Here is a 15,997-nt window from a genome sequence, read left to right on the forward strand (position 1 = left end):
GCATCCCCAGTGGTGCCAATGCACTCTCTGGACTCACTGCACTGCATCCCCAGTGGTGCCAGTGCACTCTCTGGACTCACTGCACTGCATCCCAAGTGGTGCCAGTGCACTCTCTGGACTCACTGCACTGCATCCCCAGTGGTGCCAGTGCACTCTCTCGAGTCACTGCACTACATCTCCAGAGGTGCCAGTGCGCTCACTGGACTCACTGTACTGCATCATCAGTGGTACCAGTGCACTCTCTGGAGTGACTGCAGTGCATCCCCAGTGGTGCCAGTGCACTCTCTGGACTCACTGCACTGCATCCCCAGTGGTGCCAATGCACTCTCTGGACTCACTGCACTGCATCCCCAGTGGTGCCACTGCACTCTCTGGAGTCACTGCACTGCATCCCCAGTGGTACCAGTGCACTCTCTGGACTCACTGCACTGCATCCCCACTGGTGCCAGTGCACTCTCTCGAGTCACTGCACTACATCCCCAGTGGTGCCAGTGCACTCACTGGACTCACTGTACTGCATTCCCAGTGGTGCTAGTGCACTCTCTGGACTCACTGCAGTGCATCCCCAGTGGTGCCAGTGCACTCTTTGGACTCACTGTAGTGCATTCTCAGTGGTGCCAGTGCACTCTCTGGACTCACTGCACTGCATCCCCAGTGGTGCCAGTGCACTCTCTGGACTCACTGAAGTGCATTCTCAGTGGTGCCAGTGCACTCTCTGGACTCACTGCAGTGCATCCCCAGTGGTGCCAGTACACTCACTGGACTCACTGCACTGCATCCCCAGTGGTGCCAGTGCACTCTCTAAACTCACTGCACTGCATCCCCAGTGGTGCCAGTGCACTCTCTGGACTCACTGCAGTGCATCCCCACTGCTGCCAGTGCACTCTCCGGACTCACTGCAGTGCATCACCTGTGGTGCCAGTGCACTCTCTGGACTCACTGAAGTGCATCCCCACTGGTGCCAGTGCAATCTCTGGACTCACGGCACTGCATTCCCAGTCGTGCCAGTGCACACTCTGGACTCACTGCACTGCATCCCCAGTGGTGCCAGTGCACTCTCTGGACTCACTGCACTGCAACCCCAGTGTTGCCAGTGCACTCTCTGGACTCACTGCACTGCATCCCCAGTGGTGCCAGTGCGCTCTCTGGACTCACTTCAGTGCATCCCCAGTGGTGCCAGTGCACTCTCTGGACTCACTGCACTGCATCCCCAGTGCTGCCAGTGCACTCTCTGGACTCACTGCACTGCAGCCCCAGTGGTGCCAGTGCACTCTCTGGACTCACTGCACTGCATCCCCAGTATTGCCAGTGCACTCTCTGCACTCACTGCACTGCATCCCCAGTGCTGCCAGTGCACTCTCTGGACTCACTGCACTGCATCCCCAGTGGTGCCACTGCACTCTCTGGACTCACTGCACTGCATGTCCAGTGGTGCCAGTGCACTCTCTGCACTCACTGCACTGCATCCCCAGTGGTGCCCGTGCACTCACTGGACTCACTGCAGTGCATTCCCTCTGGAGCCAGTGCACTCTCTGGACTCACTGCAGTGCATCCCCCGTGGTGCCAGTGCACTCTCTGGACTCACTGCAGTGCATCCCCAGTGGTGCCAGTGCACTCTCTGGACTCACTGCAGTGCATCACCAGTGGTGCCAGTGCACTCTCTGGACTCACTGAAGTGCATCCCCAGTGGTGCCAGTGCACTCTCTGGACTCACTGCACTGCATCCCCAGTGGTGCCAGAGCACTCTCTGGACTCACTGCACTGCATCCTCTGTGCTGCCAGTGCACTCTCTGGACTCACTGCACTGCATCCCCAGTGGTGCCAGTGCACTCTCTGTACTCACTGTACTGCATCCCCACTGGAGCGCGTGCACTCTCTGGACTCACTGAAGTGCATGCCCAGTGGTGCTAGTGCACTCTCTGGACTCACTGCACTGCATCCCCAGTGGTGCCAGTGCACTCTCTGGACTCACTGAAGGGCATTCTCAGTGGTGCCAGTGCACTCTCTGGACTCACTGCAGTGTTTCCCCAGTGGTGCCAGTACACTCACTGGACTGACTGCACTGCATCCCCAGTGGTGCCAGTGCACTCTCTGGACTCACCGCACCGCATCCACAGTGGTGCCAGTGCACTCTCTGGAGTAACTGCAGTGCGTCACCAGTGGTGCCAGTGCACTCTCTGGACTCACTGCACTGCATCCCCAGTGGTGCCAGTGCACTCTCTGGACTCACTGCACTGCAGCCCCAGTGGTGCCAGAGCACTCTCTGGACTCACTGCAGTGCATCCCCAGTGGTGCCAGTGCACTCTCTGGACTCACTGCACTGCATCCCCAGTGGTGCCAGTGCACTCTCTGGACTCCCGGCACCGCATCCCCAGTGGTGCCAGTGCACTCTCTGGGCTCACTGCAGTGCATCCCCAGTGGTGCCAGTGCACTCTCTTGACTCACTGCACTGCATCCCCAGTGGTGCCAGTGCACTCACTGGATTATCTGCACTGCATCCCCAGTGGTGCTAGTGCACTCTCTGGACTCACTGCAGTGCATCCCCAGTGGTACCAGTGCACTCTCTGGACTCACTGAAGTGCATTCTCAGTGGTGCCAGTGCACTCTGTGGACTCACTGCAGTGCATCCCCAGTGGTGCCAGTGCGCTCTCTGGACTCACTGCAGTGCATCCCCAGTGGTGCCAGTGCACTCTCTGGACTCACTGCACTGCATCCCCAGTGCTGCCAGTGCACTCTCTGGACTCACTGCACTGCATCCCCAGTGGTGCCAGTGCACTCTCTGGACTCACTGCAGTGCATCCCCAGTGGTGCCAGTGCACTCTCTGGACTCACTGCACTGCATCCCCAGTGGTACCAGGGCACTCTGTGGACTCACTGCAGTGCATCCCCAGTGGTGCCAGTGCACTCTCTGGACTCACTGCACTGCATCCCCAGTGGTGCTAGTGCACTCTCTGGACTCACTGCACTGCATCCCCAGTGGTGCTAGTGCACTCTGTGGACTCACTGCAGTGCATCCCCAGTGGAGCGCGTGCACTCTCTGGACTCACTGAAGTGCATCCCCAGTGGTGCCAGTGCACTCTCTGGACTCACTGCACTGCATCTCCAGTGGTGCTAGTGCACTCTGTGGACTCACTGCAGTGCATCCCCAGTGGTGCCAGTGCACTCTCTGGACTCACTGCACTGCATCCCCAGTGGTACCAGTGCACTCTGTGGACTCACTGCAGTGCATCCCCAGTGGTGCCAGTGCACTCTCTGGACTCACTGCACTGCATCCCCAGTGGTGCCAATGCACTCTCTGGACTCACTGCAGTGCATCCCCAGTGGTGCCAGTGCACTCTCTGGACTCACTGAAGTGCATCCCCAGTGGTGCCAGTGCACTCTCTGGAGTCACTGCACTGCATCCCCAGTGGTGCTAGTGCACTCTGTGGACTCACTGCAGTGCATCCCCAGTGGTGCCAGTGCACTCTCTGGACTCACTGAAGGGCATTCTCAGTGGTGCCAAAGCACTCTCTGGACTCACTGCAGTGCATCCCCAGTGGTGCCAGTGCACTCTCTGGACTCACTGCAGTGCATCCCCAGTGGTGCCAGTGCACTCTCTGGACTCACCGCACCGCATCCCCAGTGGTGCCAGTGCACTCTCTGGAGTAACTGCAGTGCATCACCAGTGGTGCCAGTGCACTCTCTGGACTCACTGCACTGCATCCCCAGTGGTGCCAATGCACTCTCTGGACTCACTGCACTGCATCCCCAGTGGTGCCAGTGCACTCTCTGGACTCACTGCAGTGCATCCCCAGTGGTGCCAGTGCACTCTCTCGAGTCACTGCACTACATCCCCAGTGGTGCCAGTGCACTCACTGGACTCACTGTACTGCATCATCAGTGGTGCCAGTGCACTCTCTGGACTCACTGCAGTGCATCCCCAGTGGTGGCAGTGCACTCTCTGGACTCACTGCACTGCATCCCCAGTGGTGCCAGTGCACTCACTGGACTCACTATACTGCATCACCAGTGGTGCCAGTGCACTCCCTGGACTCACTGCACTGCATCCCCAGTGTTGCCAGTGCATTCACTGGACTCACTGTACTGGATCTCCAGTGGTGCCAGTGCACTCTCTGGGCTCACTGCAGTGCATCCCCAGTGGTGCCAGTGCACTCTCTGGACTCACTGCAGTGCATCCCCACTGGTGCCAGTGCACTCACTGGATTCACTGCACTACATTCCCAGTGGTGCTAGTGCACTCTCTGGACTCACTGCACTGCATCCCCAGTGGTGCCAGTGCACTCTCTGGACTCACTGCACTGCATCCCCAGTGGTGCCAGTGCACTCTCTGGACTCCCGGCACCGCATCCCCAGTGGTGCCAGTGCACTCTCTGGGCTCACTGCAGTGCATCCCCAGTGGTGCTAGTGCACTCTCTGGACTCACTGCAGTGCATCCCCAGTGGTACCAGTGCACTCTCTGGACTCACTTAAGTGCATTCTCAGTGGTGCCAGTGCACTCTGTGGACTCACTGCAGTGCATCCCCAGTGGTGCCAGTGCGCTCTCTGGACTCACTGCAGTGCATCCCCAGTGGTGCCAGTGCACTCTCTGGACTCACTGCACTGCATTCCCCAGTGCTGCCAGTGCACTCTCTGGACTCACTGCACTGCATCCCCAGTGGTGCCAGTGCACTCTCTGGACTCACTGCACTGCATCCCCAGTGGTGCCAGTGCACTCTCTGGACTCACTGCAGTGCATCCCCAGTGGTGCCAGTGCACTCTCTGGACTCACTGAAGGGAATTCTCAGTGGTGCCAGTGCACTCTCTGGACTCACTGCAGTGCATCCCCAGTGGTGCCAGTACACTCACTGGACTGACTGCACTGCATCACCAGTGGTGCCAGTGCACTCTCTGGACTCACCGCACCGCATCCCCAGTGGTGCAAGTGCACTCTCTGGAGTAACTGCAGTGCATCACCAGTGGTGCCAGTGCACTCTCTGGACTCACTGCACTGCATCCCCAGTGGTGCCAATGCACTCTCTGGACTCACTGCACTGCATCCCCAGTGGTGCCAGTGCACTCTCTGGACTCAATGCACTGCATCCCCAGTGGTGCCAGTGCACTCTCTGGAGTCACTGCACTGCATCCCCAGTGGTGCCAGTGCACTCTCTCGAGTCACTGCACTACATCCCCAGTGGTGCCAGTGCACTCACTGGACTCACTGTACTGCATCATCAGTGGTGCCAGTGCACTCTCTGGACTCACTGCAGTGCATCCCCAGTGGTGCCAGTGCACTCTCTGGACTCACCGCACCGCATCCCCAGTGGTGCCAGTGCACTCTCTGGAGTAACTGCAGTGCATCACCAGTGGTGCCACTGCACTCTCTGGACTCACTGCACAGCATCCCCAGTGGTGCCAGAGCACTCTCTGGACTCACTGCACTGCATCCCCAGTGGTGCCACTGCACTCTCTGGACTCACTGCACTGCATCCCCAGTGGAGCCAGTGCGATCTCTGGACTCACTGCACTGCATCCCCAGTGGTGCCAGTGCACTCTCTGGACTCACTGCAGTGCATCTCCAATGGTGCCAGTGCACTCTCTGTACTCACTACACTGCATCCCCAGTGGTGCCAATGCACTCTCTGGACTCACTGCTGTGCATCCCCAGTGGTGCCAGTGCACTCTCTGGACTCACTGTACTGCATCCCCATTGGTGCCAGTGCACTCTCTGGACTCACTGCACTGCATCCCCATTGGTGCCAGTGCACTCTCTGGACTCACTGCAGTGCATCCCCAGTGGTGCCAGTGCACTCTCTGGACTTGCTGCACTGCATCCCCAGTGGTGCCAGTGCACTCTCTGGACTCACTGCACTGCATCCCCAGTGGTGCCAGTGCAGTCTTTGGACTCACTGAAGTGCATTCTCAGTGGTGCAAGTGCACTCTCTGGACTCACTGCACTGCATCCCCAGTGGTGCCAGTGCGCTCTCTGGACTAACTGAAGTGCATCCCCAGTGGTGCCAGTACACTCTCTGGACTCACTGAAGGGCATTCTCAGTGGTGCCAAGGCACTCACTGGACTCACTGCAGTGCATCTCCAGTGGTGCCAGTGCACTCCCTGGACTCACCGCACCGCATCCCCAGTGGTGCCAGTGCACTCTCTGAAGTAACTGCAGTGCACCACCGGTGGTGCCACTGCACTCTCTGGACTCACTGCACAGCATCCCCAGTGGTGCCAGAGCACTCTCTGGACTCACTGCACTGCATCCCCAGTGGTGCCACTGCACTCTCTGGACTCACTGCACTGCATCCCCAGTGGGGCCAGTGCGATCTCTGGACTCACTGCACTGCATCCCCAGTGGTGCCAGTGCACTCTGTGGACTCACTGCAGTGCATCCCCAGTGGAGCCCGTGCCCTCTGTGGACTCACTGCAGTGCATCCCCAGTGGTGCCAGTGCACTCTCTGGACTCACTGAAGGGCATCCCCAGTGGTGCCAGTACACTCACTGGACTGACTGCACTGCATCCCCAGTGGTGCTAGTGCACTCTCTGGACTCACTGCACTGCATCTCCAGTGGTGCCAGAGCACTCTCTGGACTCACCGCGCTGCATCCCCAGTGGTGCCAGTGCACTCTCTGGGCTCACTGCAGTGCATCCCCAGTGGTGCCAGTGCACTCTCTGGAGTCACTGCACTGCATCCCCAGTGGTGCCAATGCACTCTCTGGACCTCCGGCACCGCATCCCCAGTGGAGCCAGTGCACTCTCTGGACTCGCGGCACTGCATCCCCAGTGGTGCCAGTGCACTCTCTGGACTCACTGCAGTGCATCCCCAGTGGTGCTAGTGCACTCTGGACTCACTGCAGTGCATCCCCAGTGGTGCCAGTGCACTCTCTGGACTCACTGCACTGCATCCCCAGTGGTGCCAGTGCACTCTCTGGACTCACTGTACTGCATCCCCAGTGGTGCCACTGCACTCTCTGGACTCACTGCACTGCATCCCCAGTGGAGCCAGTGCGATCTCTGGACTCACTGCACTGCATCCCCAGTGGTGCCAGTGCACTCTGTGGACTCACTGCAGTGCATCCCCAGTGGAGCCCGTGCCCTCTGTGGACTCACTGCAGTGCATCCCCAGTGGTGCCAGTGCACTCTCTGGACTCACTGAAGGGCATCCCCAGTGGTGCCAGTACACTCACTGGACTGACTGCACTGCATCCCCAGTGGTGCTAGTGCACTCTCTGGACTCACTGCACTGCATCTCCAGTGGTGCCAGAGCACTCTCTGGACTCACCGCGCTGCATCCCCAGTGGTGCCAGTGCACTCTCTGGGCTCACTGCAGTGCATCCCCAGTGGTGCCAGTGCACTCTCTGGAGTCACTGCACTGCATCCCCAGTGGTGCCAATGCACTCTCTGGACCTCCGGCACCGCATCCCCAGTGGAGCCAGTGCACTCTCTGGACTCGCGGCACTGCATCCCCAGTGGTGCCAGTGCACTCTCTGGACTCACTGCAGTGCATCCCCAGTGGTGCTAGTGCACTCTGGACTCACTGCAGTGCATCCCCAGTGGTGCCAGTGCACTCTCTGGACTCACTGCACTGCATCCCCAGTGGTGCCAGTGCACTCTCTGGACTCACTGTACTGCATTCCCAGTGGTGCCAGTGCACTCTCTGGACTCACCGCACTGCACCCTGAGTGGTGCCAGTGCACTCTCTGGACTTACTGCACCGCATCCCCAGTGGTGCCAGTGCACTCTCTGGACTCACTGCAGTGCATCCCCAGTGGTGCCAGTGCACTCTCTGGACTCACTGTACTGCATCCCCAGTGGTGCCAAAGCACTCTCTGGACTCCCGCCACCGCATCCCCAGTGGTTCCAGTGCACTCTCTGGACTCACTGCACTGCATCCCCAGTGGAGCCAGTGCACTCTCTGGAGTGACTGCAGTGCATCCCCAGTGGTGCCAGTGCACTCTCTGGACTCGCGTCAATGCATCCCCAGTGGTGGTAATGCACTCTCTGGACTCACTGCACTGCATCCCGAGTGGTGCCAGTGCACTCTCTGGACTCACTGCAGTGCATCCCAGTGGTGCCAGTGCACTCTCTGGACTCACTGCACTGCATCCCTAGTGGTGCCAGTGCACTCTCTGGACTCACTGCACTGCATCCCCAGTGCTGCCAGTGCTCTCTCTGGACTCACTGCACTGCATCCCCAGTGGTGCCAGTGCACTCTCTGGACTCACTGCACTGCATCGCCAGTGGTGCCAGTGCCGTCTCTACACTCACTGAAGTGCATCTCCAGTGGTGCCAGTGAACTCTCTGGACACACTGAAGTGCATTCTCAGTGGTGCCAGTGCACTCTCTGGACTCACTGCGCTGCATCCCCAGTGGTGCCAGTGCACTCTCTGGACACACTGAAGTGCATTCTCAGTGGTGCCAGTGCACTCTCTGGACTCACTGCAGTGCATCCCAGTGGTGCCAGTGCACTCTCTGGACTCACTGCACTGCATCCCTAGTGGTGCCAGTGCACTCTCTGGACTCACTGCACTGCATCCCCATTGCTGCCAGTGCTCTCTCTGGACTCACTGCACTGCATCCCCAGTGGTGCCAGTGCACTCTCTGGACTCACTGCACTGCATCCCCAGTGGTGCCAGTGCACTCTCTGGACTCACTGCACTGCATCCCCAGTGGTGCCAGTGCCGTCTCTACACTCACTGAAGTGCATCTCCAGTGGTGCCAGTGAACTCTCTGGACACACTGAAGTGCATTCTCAGTGGTGCCAGTGCACTCTCTGGACTCACTGCGCTGCATCCCCAGTGGTGCCAGTGAACTCTCTGGACACACTGAAGTGCATTCTCAGTGGTGCCAGTGCACTCTCTGGACTCACTGCAGTGCATCCCAGTGGTGCCAGTGCACTCTCTGGACTCACTGCACTGCATCCCTAGTGGTGCCAGTGCACTCTCTGGACTCACTGCACTGCATCCCCAGTGCTGCCAGTGCTCTCTCTGGACTCACTGCACTGCATCCACAGTGGTGCCAGTGCACTCTCTGGACTCACTGCACTGCATCCCCAGTGGTGCCAGTGCCGTCTCTACACTCACTGAAGTGCATCACCAGTGAAGCCAGTGCACTCTCTGGACACACTGAAGTGCATTCTCAGTGGTGCCAGTGCACTCTCTGGACTCACTGCGCTGCATCCCCAGTGGTGCCAATACACTCACTGGACTCACTGCACTGCATCCCCAGTGGTGCCAGTGCCGTCTCTACACTCACTGAAGTGCATCTCCAGTGGTGCCAGTGCACTCTCTGGACACACTGAAGTGCATTCTCAGTGGTGCCAGTGCACTCTCTGGACTCACTGCAGTGCATCCCAGTGGTGCCAGTGCACTCTCTGGACTCACTGCACTGCATCCCTAGTGGTGCCAGTGCACTCTCTGGACTCACTGCACTGCATCCCCATTGCTGCCAGTGCTCTCTCTGGACTCACTGCACTGCATCCCCAGTGGTGCCAGTGCACTCTCTGGACTCACTGCACTGCATCCCCAGTGGTGCCAGTGCACTCTCTGGACTCACTGCACTGCATCCCCAGTGGTGCCAGTGCCGTCTCTACACTCACTGAAGTGCATCTCCAGTGGTGCCAGTGAACTCTCTGGACACACTGAAGTGCATTCTCAGTGGTGCCAGTGCACTCTCTGGACTCACTGCGCTGCATCCCCAGTGGTGCCAGTGAACTCTCTGGACACACTGAAGTGCATTCTCAGTGGTGCCAGTGCACTCTCTGGACTCACTGCAGTGCATCCCAGTGGTGCCAGTGCACTCTCTGGACTCACTGCACTGCATCCCTAGTGGTGCCAGTGCACTCTCTGGACTCACTGCACTGCATCCCCAGTGCTGCCAGTGCTCTCTCTGGACTCACTGCACTGCATCCACAGTGGTGCCAGTGCACTCTCTGGACTCACTGCACTGCATCCCCAGTGGTGCCAGTGCCGTCTCTACACTCACTGAAGTGCATCACCAGTGAAGCCAGTGCACTCTCTGGACACACTGAAGTGCATTCTCAGTGGTGCCAGTGCACTCTCTGGACTCACTGCGCTGCATCCCCAGTGGTGCCAATACACTCACTGGACTCACTGCACTGCATCCCCAGTGGTGCCAGTGCCGTCTCTACACTCACTGAAGTGCATTTCCAGTGGTGCCAGTGCACTCTCTGGAGTCACTGCACTGCATCCCCAGTGGTGCCAGTGCACTCTCTCGAGTCACTGCACTACATCCCCAGTGGTGCCAGTGCACTCACTGGACTCACTGTACTGCATCATCAGTGGTGCCAGTGCACTCTCTGGACTCACTGCAGTGCATCCCCAGTGGTGCCAGTGCACTCTCTGGACTCACCGCACCGCATCCCCAGTGGTGCCAGTGCACTCTCTGGACTCACTGCACTGCATCCCCAGTGGTGCCACTGCACTCTCTGGACTCACTGCACTGCATCCCCAGTGGAGCCAGTGCGATCTCTGGACTCACTGCACTGCATCCCCAGTGGTGCCAGTGCACTCTCTGGACTCACTGCAGTGCATCTCCAATGGTGCCAGTGCACTCTCTGTACTCACTACACTGCATCCCCTGTGGTGCCAATGCACTCTCTGGACTCACTGCTGTGCATCCCCAGTGGTGCCAGTGCACTCTCTGGACTCACTGTACTGCATCCCCAGTGGTGCCAGTGCACTCTCTGGACTCACTGCACTGCATCCCCATTGGTGCCAGTGCACTCTCTGGACTCACTGCAGTGCATCCCCAGTGGTGCCAGTGCACTCTCTGGACTTGCTGCACTGCATCCCCAGTGGTGCCAGTGCACTCTCTGGACTCACTGCAGTGCATCCCCAGTGGTGCCAGTGCAGTCTTTGGACTCACTGAAGTGCATTCTCAGTGGTGCAAGTGCACTCTCTGGACTCACTGCACTGCATCCCCAGTGGTGCCAGTGCGCTCTCTGGACTAACTGAAGTGCATCCCCAGTGGTGCCAGTACACTCTCTGGACTCACTGAAGGGCATTCTCAGTGGTGCCAAGGCACTCACTGGACTCACTGCAGTGCATCTCCAGTGGTGCCAGTGCACTCCCTGGACTCACCGCACCGCATCCCCAGTGGTGCCAGTGCACTCTCTGAAGTAACTGCAGTGCATCACCGGTGGTGCCACTGCACTCTCTGGACTCACTGCACAGCATCCCCAGTGGTGCCAGAGCACTCTCTGGACTCACTGCACTGCATCCCCAGTGGTGCCACTGCACTCTCTGGACTCACTGCACTGCATCCCCAGTGGGGCCAGTGCGATCTCTGGACTCACTGCACTGCATCCCCAGTGGTGCCAGTGCACTCTGTGGACTCACTGCAGTGCATCCCCAGTGGAGCCCGTGCCCTCTGTGGACTCACTGCAGTGCATCCCCAGTGGTGCCAGTGCACTCTCTGGACTCACTGAAGGGCATCCCCAGTGGTGCCAGTACACTCACTGGACTGACTGCACTGCATCCCCAGTGGTGCTAGTGCACTCTCTGGACTCACTGCACTGCATCTCCAGTGGTGCCAGAGCACTCTCTGGACTCACCGCGCTGCATCCCCAGTGGTGCCAGTGCACTCTCTGGGCTCACTGCAGTGCATCCCCAGTGGTGCCAGTGCACTCTCTGGAGTCACTGCACTGCATCCCCAGTGGTGCCAATGCACTCTCTGGACCTCCGGCACCGCATCCCCAGTGGAGCCAGTGCACTCTCTGGACTCGCGGCACTGCATCCCCAGTGGTGCCAGTGCACTCTCTGGACTCACTGCAGTGCATCCCCAGTGGTGCTAGTGCACTCTGGACTCACTGCAGTGCATCCCCAGTGGTGCCAGTGCACTCTCTGGACTCACTGCACTGCATCCCCAGTGGTGCCAGTGCACTCTCTGGACTCACTGTACTGCATCCCCAGTGGTGCCACTGCACTCTCTGGACTCACTGCACTGCATCCCCAGTGGAGCCAGTGCGATCTCTGGACTCACTGCACTGCATCCCCAGTGGTGCCAGTGCACTCTGTGGACTCACTGCAGTGCATCCCCAGTGGAGCCCGTGCCCTCTGTGGACTCACTGCAGTGCATCCCCAGTGGTGCCAGTGCACTCTCTGGACTCACTGAAGGGCATCCCCAGTGGTGCCAGTACACTCACTGGACTGACTGCACTGCATCCCCAGTGGTGCTAGTGCACTCTCTGGACTCACTGCACTGCATCTCCAGTGGTGCCAGAGCACTCTCTGGACTCACCGCGCTGCATCCCCAGTGGTGCCAGTGCACTCTCTGGGCTCACTGCAGTGCATCCCCAGTGGTGCCAGTGCACTCTCTGGAGTCACTGCACTGCATCCCCAGTGGTGCCAATGCACTCTCTGGACCTCCGGCACCGCATCCCCAGTGGAGCCAGTGCACTCTCTGGACTCGCGGCACTGCATCCCCAGTGGTGCCAGTGCACTCTCTGGACTCACTGCAGTGCATCCCCAGTGGTGCTAGTGCACTCTGGACTCACTGCAGTGCATCCCCAGTGGTGCCAGTGCACTCTCTGGACTCACTGCACTGCATCCCCAGTGGTGCCAGTGCACTCTCTGGACTCACTGTACTGCATTCCCAGTGGTGCCAGTGCAATCTCTGGACTCACCGCACTGCACCCTGAGTGGTGCCAGTGCACTCTCTGGACTTACTGCACCGCATCCCCAGTGGTGCCAGTGCACTCTCTGGACTCACTGCAGTGCATCCCCAGTGGTGCCAGTGCACTCTCTGGACTCACTGTACTGCATCCCCAGTGGTGCCAAAGCACTCTCTGGACTCCCGCCACCGCATCCCCAGTGGTTCCAGTGCACTCTCTGGACTCACTGCACTGCATCCCCAGTGGAGCCAGTGCACTCTCTGGAGTGACTGCAGTGCATCCCCAGTGGTGCCAGTGCACTCTCTGGACTCGCGTCAATGCATCCCCAGTGGTGCTAATGCACTCTCTGGACTCACTGCACTGCATCCCGAGTGGTGCCAGTGCACTCTCTGGACTCACTGCAGTGCATCCCAGTGGTGCCAGTGCACTCTCTGGACTCACTGCACTGCATCCCTAGTGGTGCCAGTGCACTCTCTGGACTCACTGCACTGCATCCCCAGTGCTGCCAGTGCTCTCTCTGGACTCACTGCACTGCATCCCCAGTGGTGCCAGTGCACTCTCTGGACTCACTGCACTGCATCGCCAGTGGTGCCAGTGCCGTCTCTACACTCACTGAAGTGTATCTCCAGTGGTGCCAGTGAACTCTCTGGACACACTGAAGTGCATTCTCAGTGGTGCCAGTGCACTCTCTGGACTCACTGCGCTGCATCCCCAGTGGTGCCAGTGCACTCTCTGGACACACTGAAGTGCATTCTCAGTGGTGCCAGTGCACTCTCTGGACTCACTGCAGTACATCCCAGTGGTGCCAGTGCACTCTCTGGACTCACTGCACTGCATCCCTAGTGGTGCCAGTGCACTCTCTGGACTCACTAGCACTGCATCCCCAGTGGTGCCAGTGCACTCTCTGGACTCACTGCACTGCATCCCCAGTGGTGCCAGTGCCGTCTCTACACTCACTGAAGTGCATCTCCAGTGGTGCCAGTGAACTCTCTGGACACACTGAAGTGCATTCTCAGTGGTGCCAGTGCACTCTCTGGACTCACTGCGCTGCATCCCCAGTGGTGCCAGTGAACTCTCTGGACACACTGAAGTGCATTCTCAGTGGTGCCAGTGCACTCTCTGGACTCACTGCAGTGCATCCCAGTGGTGCCAGTGCACTCTCTGGACTCACTGCACTGCATCCCTAGTGGTGCCAGTGCACTCTCTGGACTCACTGCACTGCATCCCCAGTGCTGCCAGTGCTCTCTCTGGACTCACTGCACTGCATCCACAGTGGTGCCAGTGCACTCTCTGGACTCACTGCACTGCATCCCCAGTGGTGCCAGTGCCGTCTCTACACTCACTGAAGTGCATCACCAGTGAAGCCAGTGCACTCTCTGGACACACTGAAGTGCATTCTCAGTGGTGCCAGTGCACTCTCTGGACTCACTGCGCTGCATCCCCAGTGGTGCCAATACACTCACTGGACTCACTGCACTGCATCCCCAGTGGTGCCAGTGCCGTCTCTACACTCACTGAAGTGCATCTCCAGTGGTGCCAGTGAACTCTCTGGACTCACTGCACTGCATCCCCAGTGGTGCCAGTGCACTCTCTGGACTCACTGCACTGCATCCCCAGTGGTGCCAGTGCACTCTCTGGACTCACTGCACTACTCCAGCCGCGGTAGCCCTCCAGCCTCGGCAGCCGCGGCAGCCGCGGCAGCCGCTCCAGCCGCCGCAGCCGCTCCGTCCGCGGCATACGCGGCAGACTCTCCAACCGCGGCAGCCGCTCCAGCCGCGGAAGCCGCGGCAGCCGCTCCAAACGCGGCAGGCGCTCCAACCGCGGCAACCGCTCCAGCCCTGGCAGCCGCTCCACTCGGTAGCGGCTGGAGCTCCTGCCGCGTATGGAGCGGTTACCGCGGCTGGAGCGGCTGGAGCGGCTGCCGCGGCTGGAGCGGCTGCCGCGGCTGGAGGGGCTAACGCGGCTGGAGAGGCTGACGCGGTTGGAGCGTCTAGAGCGTCTGCCGCGGCTGGAGGGGCTACCGCGGCTGGAGCGGTTGACGCGGCTGGAGCGGAAACCGAGGCTGGAGCGCCACTCTCTGGACTCACTGCACTGCATCACCAGTGGTTCCAGTGCAGTCTCTGGACTCACTGCACTGCATCACCAGTGGTGCCAGTGCACTCACTGGACTCACTGCAGTGCATCCCCAGTGGTGCCAGAGCACTCTCTGGACTCACTGCACTGCATCCCCAGTGGCGCTAGTGCACTCTCTGGACTCACTGCAGTGCATCCCCAGTGGTGCCAGAGCACTCTCTGGACACACTGAAGTGCATTTTCAGTGGTGCCAATGCACTCTCTGGACTCACTGCACTGCATCCCCAGTGGTGCCAGTGCACTCTCTGGACTCACTGCTCTGCATCCCCAGTGGTGCCAGTGCACTCTCTGGACTCACTGCTCTGCATCCCCAGTGGTGCCAGTGCACTCTGTGGACTCACTGCAGTGCATCCCCAGTGGTGCCAGTGCGCTCTCTGGACTCACTGCAGTGCATCCCCCGTGGTGCAAGTGCACTCTCTGGACTCACTGGAGTGCATCACCTGTGGTGCCAGTGCACTCTCTGGACTCACTGCACTGCATCCCCCGTGGTGCAAGTGCACTCTCTGGACTCACTGCAGTGCATCCCCCGTGGTGCAAGTGCACTCTCTGGACTCACTGCACTGCATCCCCAGTGGTGCCAGTGTACTCTCTGGACTCACTGCACTGCATCCCCAGTGGTGCCAGTGCTATCCCTGGACTCACTGTAGTTCATCCCCAGTGGTGCCAGTGCACTCTCTGGACTCACTGCAGTGCATCCCCAGTGGTGCCAGTGCACTCTCTGGACTCACTGAAGTGCATTCTCAGTGGTGCCAGTGCACTCTCTGGACTCACTGCACTGCATCCCCAGTGGTGCCAGTGCACTCACTGGACTCACTGTACTGCATCCCCAGTGGTGCCAGTGCACTCTCTGGGCTCACTGCAGGGCATCCCCAGTGGTGCCAGTGCACTCTCTGGACTCACTGCACTGCATCACCAGTGGTGCCAGTGCTATCCCTGGACTCACTGTAATGCATCCCCAGTGGTGCCAGTGCACTCTCTGGACTCACTGCAGGGCATCCCCAGTGGTGCCAGTGCACTCTCTGGACTCACTGCACTGCATCCCCAGTGGTGCCAGTGCACTCTCTGGACTCACTGCACTGCATTCCCAGTGGTGACAGTGAAGTCTTTGGACTCACTGAACTGCATCCCCACTGGTGGCTTTGCATTCCCTGGACTCACTGCACTGCTCCAGCCGCGGCAGCCGCTCCAGCCGCGGTAGCCCTCCAGCCGTGGCAGCCGCTCCACTCGGTAGCGGCTGGAGCGGCTGCCGCGG

General features: G+C 59.6%; 1 long non-coding RNA gene across 1 annotated transcript in view; it reads right to left on the reverse strand.

Moving 5' to 3' along the window:
• LOC308186756 overlaps nt 1-15,997 on the reverse strand; it is a 712,511-nt gene that overhangs the window by 474,306 nt on the left and 222,208 nt on the right. The window lies entirely within an intron of this gene.

This window comes from Anser brachyrhynchus, assembly GCF_964034855.1.
Source record: "Anser brachyrhynchus genome assembly, contig: SCAFFOLD_47, whole genome shotgun sequence".
NCBI classification, from domain to species: Eukaryota; Metazoa; Chordata; class Aves; order Anseriformes; family Anatidae; genus Anser; species Anser brachyrhynchus.